General features: G+C 40.3%; 1 protein-coding gene across 3 annotated transcripts in view; it reads left to right on the top strand.

Annotated features, from left to right (window-relative positions):
* Window positions 1-13,960, top strand: part of PAK1 (p21 protein (Cdc42/Rac)-activated kinase 1) — a 139,666-nt gene that overhangs the window by 48,176 nt on the left and 77,530 nt on the right. For 2 of the 3 annotated variants that reach the window (XM_012725639.1, XM_012725637.1), the window contains exon 1: window positions 8,655-8,851. The exons of the other annotated variant lie outside the window; for it this stretch is intronic. The gene's annotated coding sequence lies outside the window, so the exon portion shown is untranslated. Of the gene's footprint in view, window positions 1-8,654; window positions 8,852-13,960 lie in introns of those variants that run through there. 3 annotated transcript variants of the gene reach the window in all.

The following is a 13,960-nucleotide window of genomic DNA, read 5'->3' as shown; positions in this document are numbered from 1 at the left end:
GGGGATGTGTCAGAGGATTCACCAGAGACAGAGTGGGGAGCAAAACAGACAGATGTACTAAAATATACTGCTGAGGAGCAGTGGGCAGTTCAGGAGAGGTCTTCCATGCCATGTGGGCCACACTCCTTCCTGGCTGGGGATCGAACTTGTGTTGCAGTGGCTTTGAATGCTTGTTAGTGCTGTGTTTTAACCCATTGTGCCACCAGGGAGAGCCCAGCAAACTGACTTTTAAGCAAACTTTTGCATATAAGTCTTCCAACCTCTGCTTTTTCTATAATAGTTGACAGAACAGAACTGAAGTGCTTTTAATATTAGACAATGAGAATTAATTAGTTTGACTTTCACTTCTTTCTTATTGATTTTGGTTAGATTTCCAGGATTCCCAGAGCAAAACTTCAGTATGAATTGTAATAGCTACCTTTAGCATGTACTTTTGGTTCCGTGCTGTAATTTTCTTTTACTTTATAACCTGTATCCCACTGATTACTACAGTTGGCCTAATGTACATATCTTTATATAAGGAAACAACCTGGTAGCTGTTTTGTAATAGACACTGTTATATAGTTATGTTGTATAAAAATAAGGACTTACTGGCCCTCCGTAGTGGTGCAGCGGGTTAAAGCACAGCACTGAGAAGCAAAAGCCACTTCCGCATGAATTCGATTCCCGCCTGCCCCAGAGGAGACCACATGGCATGGCAGACCTCTCCTGGCCCGCCCGCTGCCCCCCTCAGCAGTGTACTTCATCCATCTGCCTGTTCTGCTCTCCACTCTGTCTCTGGTGAAGCCTCTCGCTGCCCCTGCACCTCTGGCCTGTACCCCAGTTCTGTATGCATAAATAAATCAATCTTTAAAAAAAATAATAAGGACTTACTAAGGAGAGTGATTGCCTGGCTACTAGGACCATTCAGTATATCTTTCATATCTGGCTCTATAAATCTTTTTTTTTTTTTATGCATACAGAACTTGGGTACCAGCAGGGCAGTGAGAGGATTCACCAGAGACAGAGCCGGGAGCAGAACAGGCCGACTGACAGAGTATACTGTTGAGGAGAGCAGCAAGCTGGCCAGGAGAGGTCTGTCACACCATGTGGGTCACCTCCAGGGCGGGTATCAAACTCATGCTGAAGTGGCTTTAGCTTCTTAGTGCTGTGCTTTAACCTGCTGCGCCACCAGGAAGGACACAGCTCTGTAAATCTTAATTTGCTAGACCTTCTCCAATCTCTTACTACACTTATGGTTAGACACTGATAGCTGACAATCAATTAATATTTCACCAGTCAGACTCAAAATCTTCTTGATTTTCTAATATGCTTCTTGTTTACATCAATTAGGAAAGTTTTCTGCTCTAAGCAGTAGAAAACCTAACAGTGCTTTAAAATGTAAGGATTAATTTTCTTCACTTAATAAGTCTGGAGGGAGATGGTTGGTTGCTGGCATGGGTTCAGATACTTACAATACCTTTTGGAATTCAGGCTATTTCTGTTTTCTCTTTCTGCAACCTTGGAGTGTTTGCTTTCTACCCTGTGCTTATGACCTCATGGTTATGAGATGTCTTCTGCAGTTTCAAAAAGAATGCTTGAAGAAGATGAAGGGTTGGGGAAAGGATGGGGGAATTAGAACTAGCACTTCTCCAGTGTCCTATCTTATAAGTAAAACCACAATTTTCCAGAATTCGTAGAAGCTTCTTGTTATTACTTACTGGTTAGAACTGGCACACCAAACTTTAAAGAGATTGAGAAAATATAGTAGAATATTTAGTTATCTTATTTCCTTCCTGGACAAAATTAGGGTTTATTTAGCGAGGATGAAGGGGGAATGGTTATTGGCTAGTCATTTGAAAATCATTTGTTCCAATTTCAATATTTCTCTGAAAATTCTACTCCTTGTTCAATACCTAACCCAAATTCCGTATCCTTCATAAAGCTTTCCCCAGCTCTACAGATATAGTTAATCTCTCCCTTTTTGGTTTTTTCTTTTTTGGCTTTGTTTGAGCTCCAGGTACATTTTGATTGACAAAATTAGGTGTTTTGCAACTGACTGCCACTGAATAGATTTTATCCTTTTTTTCTCCATTTTTGTTCCTCCCTTGCTTAATTCTTTTCTCAAGGTATCTGCAGTAAACTTTCATTGTTTTTAATCTATTTTATATTCTGTCTTATTTCATAAAGATTCTTTAATAGGCCTTGTCATGTAATTACAAGAGAGAATGGTTTATTATTAAGTGACTATTTTATAACTAAAATCATTATTGTTGCCTTCCACATTTAACTGATGATATCAGGAGGCTGTAATTCTCAACCAGTAAAAGTTTAGTTCTTATAATTATTTGTGATTGCAAAGGAATCAAAGCCAAAAATGTTCAAGTCCTTTAGGCACTGTAATCACCATGGTCATCAGCTAAATACATAAGCCTAGTTGTTGAAAGCTGCAATATCTAAACAAAACTTGCTGGTTATTTCTGACCATTAGCCTTTATATAGTGTTGCCAGGGACTGCAAATTCATTTGCTTTCAGAAGCCAGGTAACTTGAAAGGGTCTGGTCAAGGCTAAGATGACTACACAGACAAAATAAAACACTGCTGGTCAAGGTTCATAAAGTAGAACAATACCCTGTGAATTGTTTATTTTCTAACTCAAAGCACTGCTAATATAAAGAGCTCCTGCACTTGAAACAAATTAATTGTTAACTTGTGTAAACTTAGGCACATCACTTAATATCTCTAGAATTTAATTTCTTTCTTTGTATGTACAGTTTTGTCTCTAAAGTAACTTGTACCTCATATGATTCTGATTCTAGCTAATAGTTTCTGCCTAGATGTAGTAAATTATTAACCCTCAGCAATAAATAAATGAAACTGCTGACTTTTAAACAATATGTCTCAATTTAATGAGTCTTTTGTTTCATCAGAGGAAGCCATGCTTAGTCAAGCATGTACCACTGATTGTGTGAGCCAACTCGTCAGTCTACTATAACCAAACCAGCATCTGGTTTTTGAGGACTGAGATTTCAAATAGAAGGTGCCTGGATTTGAGCTTTTCTGCTGAAAATAGTACTAGTCCTCTCATACTGTGTAACACTTGTTTCTTCTACCCTGTCCTGTTTACTTTGCTTATTCTGTTTCTTGTGCAGTGTTTTTACAATTTTATATATACCAACCTTTCTTAGTGATTTCTGGAGACATAGGCTGTAAGCCATTTCTAGGTTAATCTGTAACCCCTAACCCCTGAAACCTTTTATTAGGTTTCATGCTAATTATTAGGTAAGCAAGGGCACATTCTAGATGTCTTATAAATATCTAAAGAGGTAGCATACATACTAAATATGAAGTTGACCAAAGATTGAATTATTGGCAGTATTAAGTAAGGTTAAAGGAGTTAATATTCCAACTTATGTTCTATAGTAGACAGGCTACAGTTTGGAAATCATATTCTCCCTAGGGTATCAGGCAGTAAGAAGGTCATTTTAAACAGGGCTGTGTTTAGTGGCGGGTCCCCTAGGTCACAATATTCAAATTAGAGTCTGAACTGATCCCAATCTGCAGTGAGGTAAGCAAAGAAATTGAGTGTTTAAAAACTTAAAATTTAACAGAGGAATTTTATGTCTAATGAATCTAATAAAGAAAATGAGTTCATCTTATGTCTTTCTTATGCTTAACACTTTACTTTTATTTTCTCTATAGAGAAATTTTAGCTTATATAAAAATTGACCAGTATGTGCAGAGTTCCCATATGTTCTTTTTCTCTGCTTCTCCTCAAACTTCCTCTATTATCATCTTGCAATAGGGTGGTACAACTGGTGAACCAAGGTTGATATGTTATTATTAACTAAAGTTTGTAGTTATGTTAGAGTTCACCCTTTGTGTTGTGCAGGTCTATGGATTTTGACAAATGCATGTCATATACCCATAATTATCATACATCATTTCAAGGCTTTTAAAAATGCCATTTTACCTCTTTATTCCTACGCTGACCTCCTTTTGAACCCTTTCCAGCTATTTATCTTTTTACTATTTCTAAGTTTTGGCTTTCCCACAGTATCATATAGCTGGAATAAAACTACCTATTTTTTTTTAAGATTTATTTATTTATTCATACAGAACTGGGGTACAGGCCAGAGATACGAAGGGTGAGAGGATTCACCAGAGACAGAGCGGGGAGCAGAACAGGCAGATCGACGAAGTACACTGCTGAGGGGAGCAGCCGGCGGGTCAGGAGAGGTCTGCCACGCCATGTGGATCTCCTCTGGGGCAGGCGGGAATCGAACTCATGCGGAAGTGGCTTAAGCTTCTTAGTGCATTGCTTTAACCGGCTGCGCCACCAGGGCAGGCCTCCTTTATATTGTGTTTTAAGAGTTCTTTGTATAGTTTGGATATAAGTTTATTAGATATATGTTTTGCCAGTGTTTCAGTTATGTGACTTGTCTTTTTATTCTCTTAACAGCAACTTTTGCAGAACAAATCTTAAATTTTAATTAAGCCCAGCTTATCAACCTTTTCATTCATGGATCATGATTTTGGTGTTGTATCAAAAAAAATCATTACCAAAACAAAGGTCATTTATATTTTCTCCTATGTTATCTTTTAGACATTTTACAGTTTATATTTAGGTTTATGAAACACTTTGAGTTAATTTTTGTGAAAGGTGTAAAGTCTGTGTAAATTATTTCTTTACATGTGGAAGTCTAGCACCGTTTATTGAAAGAGCTTTTCTTTTTTCCATTAAATTTCCTTTGTTCCTGTGTTAGAGATTAGTTGATTATTTGGGTAGATTTATTTCAGGCTCTTTATGTTATTCCATTCTTATATTTTTTTATTCTTTGGTTAATACCACATTGTCTTGATCACTGTAACTTTATATTAAATTTTGAGGTTGGGTAGATTTAATCTTCTGGTAAATGACTGTAAAACTATTGCAATATCTGTAAAGATAACTGCCGAAGTCACATCCTAGACTAATTGAATCAAAATCTCTGCTATGACTTCAGTATCTATTTTAAAGCTCCCAGGTAAATTTTGATGTAGAGGGAGTATTGAAAAACACTTTACTAAAACCATAAGTGCCTTAAAGATGTAGTCCTGTATACTGATGTGTCTGGCTATCCCCATTGCTGTACAAGAAAGTTTAAACAGTTGTTGAATTAATAGATGATTGAGAGGCTATTAAAATTGGAAGTGTTTAACTTGGAGAAAAAGAAAAAGCAGAGGGACTTTTTAGATTACCTTATATACATAACTGAGAGCCTTTAGGAGGCAGAACTGGAAGTTGATAGAGACCAGGCTCTATGTTAGGAGGTATTGTCTCGTATTGCTACTTGCAAGTGGGCTTTTGTTTCTGCATATGCACCAGTAAAGCCTGGAATACCATCTCTAACAGGATTCTGCATCCGGTAGAAAATTGAGATCAGATGCTGTGTTTATTGATCATTTGTTTAAAAAACTGTCCAAGGCAGAGGACTGTTTCTGGTTCCTTCACCCTAAATATGTCAGCATGAAAGACAAGAGTGTAGGTCAAAAGAATGTCCTAAAACTACTTTGAAGTTGAGTTCTCATAGTACAGCAGATCAGCTCATCTGCATTATTGACCAGTTTTCTCTATAATGTGGATGTCTTTAAGAAAGTTTCTGTCTCCTTCAACAAAGTTGGGACTTCTGCAAGTTGGAGTAGCACAGGTATTCAGGGTCAGGAAACAGTGAAAATTACTTAAGAGCTCTTTTCTGCCCTCATCAAGTACTTACATCCTTTTGCAGTTAGATTAATTTGGGCACATTAAATGGAGCTATTAAAAGGACAACTGTGAAGGAAAATTGATAAATATCATAAAAGTTCTCTTTGTTATGTTGTAGTTAATCACTGATTAGGTATAATACTGGTTTCCTGCTCTTTGCTAGGAACTAGGGAAAGGGCTAACCCTACCTATCATGGCAGAGAGAAATAAAGGATAGGCTTAGGAATCAGACCAGAACTGGGATGAATACTGGGTCATTTGCTACCTGTTTGGTTTTGGGGAAGTTACTGCCTTTGCTCACTCATCATATTTTTCCATTAATTCTGCTGCTGTTTCTAACAAGCTGTATTTTCAAAGTATTTCTTTCCTTCTTTCTTTCCCCCAATACATTAATTTAAAATATTCATCTTCTCTTGCCTGGAGTTCTGAAAAAAAAAAAATCTACCAACTTTTCTTAATTCTGTTACCCTCTGCTCTGTTTTCTGTTTAGTAGTCACAATTTAAAATTTTTTATTTTTTAATGGCTAGGGGCTAATATATCTGCCAGATCTGATTTGTAACTGTTTACTTTTTTTTTATTTATTTTTACATCATTCCTCATTTTGTGCCTTTTTCCATCTCGGTTGTAATGCCATGGACTTCCCACCACCAGTTCACCCATGTGCCATCACCATAGTCCTGTGCACCTTCCCCACCCCATTTTTGATCCCATTCCCCACTCCATCCCCGTAAAATGTCTCTGACATATAGTTCATTGTTTTTTGTTTTTCTTTATTGCAATTGCTTTTATTTTTGTAATTGTTTTCATTTGTAATTACTAAATACAAATCCTTTGTACTTGACCTCTTTGCTTTAACTGTTTTCAACACTTTCACCCCTCCATTTTTGTGTTCTGCTGTTTTATAGTATATTTAAAGGTGTAAATTTCCTTTTTATTTGTCATACTCAATAGCCACTAACTTCCAGGCTCTGAGGACTGGAACTTACTTGTTTTTCAACAATTATGGCAAACTCTTTTCAAGTATTGCCTTTTACTCATTACTCATTTTTTTTTTTTTTTAAGATTTGTTTGTTTATGCACACAGAGCTGAGGTACAGGCCAGAGGTGCAGGGGCAGTGAGAGGGTTCACCAGAGGCAGAGCAGGGAGCAGAACAGGCAGATTGACTAAATACACTGCTGAGGAGAGCAGTGGGAGAGCAGGAGAGGTCTGCTGGGCCATGTGGGTCACACCTGGGGCAGGGATTGAACGCATGCTGAAGAGGCTTTAGCTTCTTAGTGCTGTGCTTTAACCTGCTGCGCCACTAGGGAGGGCCCACCTTTTACTCATTTTTATGACCTTCTTCTGGAATTCAGTGAGATATCAGTAGAACTTTTTATTATGTTCTCCATGTCTCTTAATAGTGCTTTCATTATTTCTGTTAAGTCTCTGGGCTGCATTTTGGAGAATTTCTTTGATCTAATTTTTCAATTCACTCATTTTCTGTTCTGCTGTGTCCAAATTGTTTTTAAGTCAGGTTTTAAATTTTTATTTCCCACTTCTACAAATTTCTTGGCTTTATCTTCAAAATTAATTGCTCTTTGTTTCTACTTTCAAGCTTCTCTGTTTCTTTAATCATAATAAGCGTAACAGTCATAATCTGTGATAACATCAGTGTCTAAAGCCTGGGAAGTTAATTTTGTGCTAAGTCTTACTTTTAGTTCCTTGTATCTTTGCTAGGTTTTACTGTCACTCATTTTCCTTGGAGCTCTATTTGTTGGAAACAGTGGTCTTTTAAAAATGTAAATCAGGGACCTCCCCAGTGGAGTAGCAGGTTAAAGCACAGCACTAAGAAGCTAAAGCCACTTCAGCATGAGTTCTGCCCTGGAGGTGATCAAATGGCATGGCAGACCTCTTCTGAGGGGCCGCTGCTTCCCTCAGCAATGTACTTATTGCTCTGCCTGTTCTGCTCCCCACTGTCTCTGGTGAATCCTCTCACTGCACCTGTGCCTCTGGCCTGTACCCCAGTTTTGTATGCATAAATAAATGAAACTTAAAAAAAAAAGTAAATTAGATCTTGTCATTCTTAAAACTCACTTAAACCTTCCCATTGCTGAAGCTTAAAATAAAATGCAAACTCCTAGTAAAGGCCTGGAAGAGACAATACATTAATCTGACTCCAGCCATATCAAGAGGTGGAGTTAGCAAAATAATATGTCCTCCAAGAAAACATTTGTAAATGTGTGCAGGTTTGTTTTTTTTTTTTTACTGTTTCAATTATTGGAGGGTACTATTGGCATTTAAGGGTCTGGTAAATGTCACTGTATTGTGTTGTTCAGCTCAGGGGCCATTACATAAATGCTTGATTCACAATAGGTGCTTAATAAATAACTCATTGTTTGAAACCATATTCTTCCTGGACTTCAGTTTTGATATGGGAATTAGTAGGGTGCCTGCTTCGTAAGGTTGTTGTGAAATAGATGTAGTATTTTATATAAAGCACCTAGTAAACACTAACAAATATGGTAGCTTATGAGCTTAGAAGCAGCTATATGGGCCCACCTCAGCTTTCCCTGTGACATTCGAATTAAAACTTGACATCTTTGTTGGGAGGTGGGTGCACCTCTCCTTTCCTGTAGGGTAAACCGATGAGACCCGAGGTTTGAGTCCAGACCCAGCTGTAGAAACTATGGCTCAGAAGAAGAGCAGCTCTGGCTCTTCCTTGACTCAGGGGCTCACCCAGAAGTCTTCAGGCCCTGGAAAGCCTGAACTCAGCGAGAAATTAACCTCCCTCTGGAGACCAGGAAGGGGTGTTTAGCTGTGAGGGTGGGAAGGTAGTAGCCTCCCAGCCCTCAGCGCTTCTTCACAGAAAAGGAGAAGCTCGGCTTCCTCCCGCCTCCTTCCCTCCCACCTTCCTCCGCCCCTTCTGCTTCACCCACCCGGAGCTGCGCCTTCGCTGCGCCTGCGAGGGCGGGAGCCTGCTGCACCGCGAGCTGGGGCGGCTGAGCTGCCTGCCGGGAGACGGGCTCCAGCGTAGAGCAGAGCGGGCGGAGCCAGGGTGGTGTGCTGCCGGCCGGGCCAGGCAGGAGAGGTGCGGCTCTGCGACAAAAACAGTTTCCAGAGATGCCGGGCCGGCTCTCCCCACCAGGTACTGTCGGCACGGCCAGAGGCGCGCCCAGGTTGCGCTGGGAGGAGGGGGCTTTTCTCCGGTTTCCGGGGAGTGATGACGAGGGGGCCAGTAGACTTAGGGTCTCTTAAGGGAAGAGACCCTGGACGAAAGAAGAGGCTGAGGGCAGAATCATCAGACAGCCTACCCAGAGCTAGGCCAGCACTGGCCTTGGAGCTCTGGCTTGAGAAGGATGTGAAAGAGGGGAAGCTGGTTTTGGGGGAACTCCTCTGTCTCAGGAGCCTTGTTCCTATGCAGCACCCTTCTGCTTTGTGGTGTGAGTGATGCTTTCCTCTGCCTTGGCTTAGCTGCAGGCCTGCTGGGAGCTGGGGGCTTTTCCCTTGTGTGTTGGTGGGAGTCGTATAAGTGACCTGTGAAGAGTTGGAGTAAACTGGAAAGGAGTGAGGGTGGTTGACTCGTCCTGCTCCCTCAGCCTTTGTGGGCCTCAGTTTCCTTATTTGTGCAGTGAAGTGCTTGGCTTCCTGTTTGTAATTCTGGCTTTCCCAGTCTGACAAACTGCTTTTTGGGAAGGTGAGCTGAGCTGATTAAATCCCTAGAATGACCTGCAGCGATGTCCCCTTTAACACTGTAGGAAACACTGTAGGCAAAGATAGGAATCAGACCTTGATATCCTGTCTTCCAGCCAGCCTGTGTGTGGCAACTTGCTGGACTGTTCAGGACCCAGTGACTTCATGGGCAAAGCAGTGATCGTTGAAAATGCAGATTATTTTAGTGCTGAGTCTTGGTATGTGGGAGGTAGAATTGGGAAGAAGCAGGTTAGAGTATGTTAATGGTTTTTCTCTAAAATGGTCAAATAGCCAGTTCTTTCATATTTGGGTATAAAACTGCTTTTAACTAGGCTGTTTTATCTGGAACCCCCGTGTTGTCTGCCAAGTTAATGACAGACCTTGAGGCTGTGTAATGCCTTAATCACTGTAATTCTTTCCTTCCTGATGATCTGATACCAAGAAACACATATCAGACCTGCTACTAGCCTACCTTGATTATTTTGTACCTCCTCCTCTAGTTTCCTGTGATCCTACCTCCTGGTGTTCTCTCCCCACTTTTCTTTCTACTTCCCGTGCCCAACCATTTTTCCTTCCCTGGCTCCTACCCACTTTTTCTTCTATCTCCACTTTCTCCCGTCTTGCTTCTCACTTTCTTCCTCTTTATTATCCCTTTCCCTTCATGATCAATTTTCCTTTCCCTCTCTTGGGTCCTTCTCTTGGTTAAGCTTCTTATTTCCCAATAATCTTGGTTTATAGGGACTTTTGCTGTGGTGTTTGGGAGGTCTGAACACTTTGCTTCCTATCTAACTCCCTTGCTTTCAGCTTTCACTTCCAAATTCTGTCTTCTCCAAATGCTGTTCTCTCTCCTTACTGTCTCCATGTCTTGTTTGAGCCAGCCAGTTAAGCAGTTTTTCTTCCTAGGATTGTTCTGACCTCCTGGCCCTGAGCCGAGTGGCCATGGCAGGCAGTAGTAGGAAGTAAGCAAGATGGGGAGTGGTGGGCTTGCAGACTGGAGCAGGAGGAGAGCACTAGCCTTAGGCAGAGGACTATCTTCTTAGTGAGAACCATTGCGGGAGAGGAACAAAACTGGCGATTTTTAGGAGTTACTGATGTGGAGGGGAAGAGGTTGAACTGTGAACTTAGGGAAAAAGAGGGGAAAGTTAGGGACAGTGTGGAGGGAGAGAAGAAGTCCTAGGTAGAAGAAAAGTAGTCATTTTGAAGAAGAGTTGGATTTTGGCAAGATTGGGGGTGTTAGAGGGATAAAGGTGGGTGTGATGGGAAAGACTATATAGTTGGGCAAAAAAATTATTTTCACTTCCAAAGGCTGACATTTTGCCCTGGTTTGTTTCTACTCATCAAACTTTTCTTTAACAGTGTCCTCAAAATAGGAGAGTGAGAGAGAAGCAGAGATAAGAAAACAAGGTTCAAGGTCGCTATCCTTCTGTTACTCACTGACTAGACTAGAATGTACTGTGTGTGTGTGTGTGTGTGTGTGTGTGTGTAGATAGAAAGCATCCATCCATCACCAAACACTCTCAAACTACCTCTTCTTTGTTAATTATGGTGCCAGGTGTTGGGACACAAAAATGGAAATTGGATTCAGTTGCTGCTTTTCAATGCAGGTCAAGGAATAGTGTCTGTTACGTCAAATGATCAATACATATGGTATGAGAGAAACACAGAGACTATGATAACACATAGGAAGGAACTTTTGATTCAGAAATCAGTTGTACTGGGATCTAAATTCATGTCTTCTTTAAAGGTGATACCTATTTTCTTATACCATGGCATCTTATGACACTGTGTGTACATAAAGCACACTTTTCTTATGTTCTCTTTTCCACCTGCATGTGAGCCTAGATTCTGTAGGTACTGTTGAAATGTTAAAAAGAAAACTCATATGGTAGGTCTCTGCGCAATAGCCAAACAAAAACTCATTACCTTGGAAGGGAGCAGACTTGGTCCCTGCTAATGTCTCTTGGCTTTAGGCCACTTGGGTGACTTGGTACTGAACTTCCTCTTTGAGTCATTTGTTCTTTTCCTCACCTTCTATCCTCTAAGCACCCCCACCCTCCATTTTTTAAAAAGATATATTTATGCATACAGAACTGGGGTACAGGTCAGAGGTGCAGGGGTGGTGAGAGGATTCCCCAGAGACAGAGTGAGGAGCAGAACAGGCTGACTGACGAAGTACACTGCTGAGGGGGGCAGTGGGTGGGTCAGGAGAGGGTTGCTGTGCTTTGTGGATCACCTCCAGGGTGGGGATGGAACTCATACTGAAGTGTCTGTGGCTAGCTTGCAGTGCTGCACTTTAGCTTGCTGCACCACCCGGGAGGGTCTCTCTCCATGTTCTTAAATTCAATTTCTGGCAAGTGGTGTAGTCCAGAGATCAGGTGGAGATAGGCTAGGCAATTTACTTCTACTGGCCTCTGTGAAATAGGGATTAATATTTCATAAGGTGAGAAAAATTAATGAAATAAGGAATGTATGAAACTGCTTTGTAAACTTTAAAGTGCCATACAGATGTCACTGTGACTGTTCCTGAATACATTTTTAGCTATGAAAAATACTCAAATGCTGTACCCTGAACGAAATGTCTAGGGTTGCTCATTGAATATTGGACCTCAATCTTTAATAATAAAATAATTGGGGGGATTGGAAAGAGAATGATTTAGAGACTGGTAACTGAGGCCAATAGCTATAATGATTTGTTTAAGGTCAAATAAATAATAGGTGGCAAATATAAAAGATATTTTCATAGCTTCCAATGTTAAAAAAAAATGGAAGGGGGAGGATTTGAAAGCAGGCTGACCTCAGTTCAAATTCTAAACTGGCTCACTTACCAGCTATTGATTGTTTGTTTTTAACATTTCTAAGCTTCACATGTAAAATGGAAGCTACTCATACCCATTTTGAAATTATTTTAGTAATACTTATTCTTTTCCCTCAAGATGAATGCTAACCTTACCTTCTTAAAGTTATCTTGTCTATCAAGGGCCTTTCTTCAGGATTCATGAAACAGTGTGTTTCCTCTCGCCATTTGTAGAGGTGCTTACCATTTCATACTGTCATGGTGGCTTATGTTTCTGTTCTATTAGTTTGTGAATATTTTGAAGGCACTAACAGAACTTTGTGAATCTTGGTCTCTATCTTGCTAAGCCCTGTCTAGTTATTGTGTACACGTTGCTCCTCTGTGAAGCTTACCATTTATTGAAGGGGCTATATAGTAAGTAAACAAGTACTATTAAAATATATGGTAAATGCTATGAAACCCAGAGTTACATTTTTTCATGTTAGGTGTGAAATAATTATGAAAAGCATAAAGAACATCGTCTAATAGGTAGTTATTAGCCTGAAGAGAGCTTTTGGTCTAGAGAGAGAAACTTGGGCATCACCAACATATGGGTGGTATGTAATGCCATGGGAGTAGATGAGATCACCTTGGGGGAGAATGTAATGGAAGAGCAAAAGAGTTTCCTAGCCTTGGACATGTGAAAGAAAAGCCTGCAGAGGAGTTAGAAATAGAAGCAAAGTCAGGTGAATGTACTTCCCTAGAAGCCAAGAAAATAGAGTTCGAAAGGTAGGGAGTTAGTTATGTTGCATGCTGCTGAGAGATTGAGTAAAGTGAAAACAAAAGAGTGACTATTTGATTTGGCAATATGGAAATGATTGGTAAAGACTACTTTGGTGAAATAGTAGAGTGTTGGCAAGCAGGAAGGGAGGAAGTAGAGGTAGTGAAAATAGACAATTTTTTGAGAAACTTTGCTGTGAACAGGGAACAAAGAAGTTAATGTTGTTTAGTAGAGGATGTGGGTATTAAGAGAGGGGTGTGTGTGGGAGACATTACAGCATATTTACCTACTATTTTCAGGTTAGGCCAAAAATTTAGAGATCATCTTCATTTTTTGCCCTTTTTCCCTCCATACAATGCATTCAGTCTCTAAATAAGCTGTTCATTTTAGCTCTACTTTCAAAATGTCTCTTTTGCAGTACTTCTCTTTACCCACGCCATTCAGCCAAGCCACCATTACTTCTTACCTGTTTTCTTGCAATAACTTCTTAATGGTCTCTCAGCTTTCCCTTCACTCTCAGGCAGTCCATTCTCTGCAGCCAAAGAGGTCTTTAAAACATATATCAGATTACTGCCCAAACACTCTTCAATGTCATCTTTCACTTGCTATAAAAATTCAAGAAGGGGGGTCCTCCCTGGTAGCACATAGCACAAGGGGTTTAAGCATAGCATTGTGAAATTATCAGCAGCCACAACAGTACAAGTTCAATCCCCAGCCAGGGGTATCGAACACATGGCACAGCAGACCTCTCCTGGCTTACCTGCTCTTCCCCTCAACAGTGTATTTTGGTCAGTCTGCCTGTTCTGTCTCTGGTGAATCCTCTGACCCCCCACTCCCCCACACCTTTGGCCTATACCCCAGTTCTTGTAAGCATAAATAAATAAATATTTTTAAAAACCCAAGAAGACCTAGAAGAAGGTGCTGTGATCTCTGACTTCATCTCTAAATTTCAGTCTCCTACCACATTTCTCTGGGTTCACTCAATTTTTGCCTTGCTAGCCTTTTTTTTT

The sequence above is a fragment of the Condylura cristata genome, unplaced genomic scaffold, assembly GCF_000260355.1.
Source record: "Condylura cristata isolate star-nosed mole 26May11 unplaced genomic scaffold, ConCri1.0 scaffold00015, whole genome shotgun sequence".
In the NCBI taxonomy this organism is placed as follows: Eukaryota; Metazoa; Chordata; class Mammalia; order Eulipotyphla; family Talpidae; genus Condylura; species Condylura cristata.
This window is presented reverse-complemented; position numbering and strand designations above follow the sequence as displayed.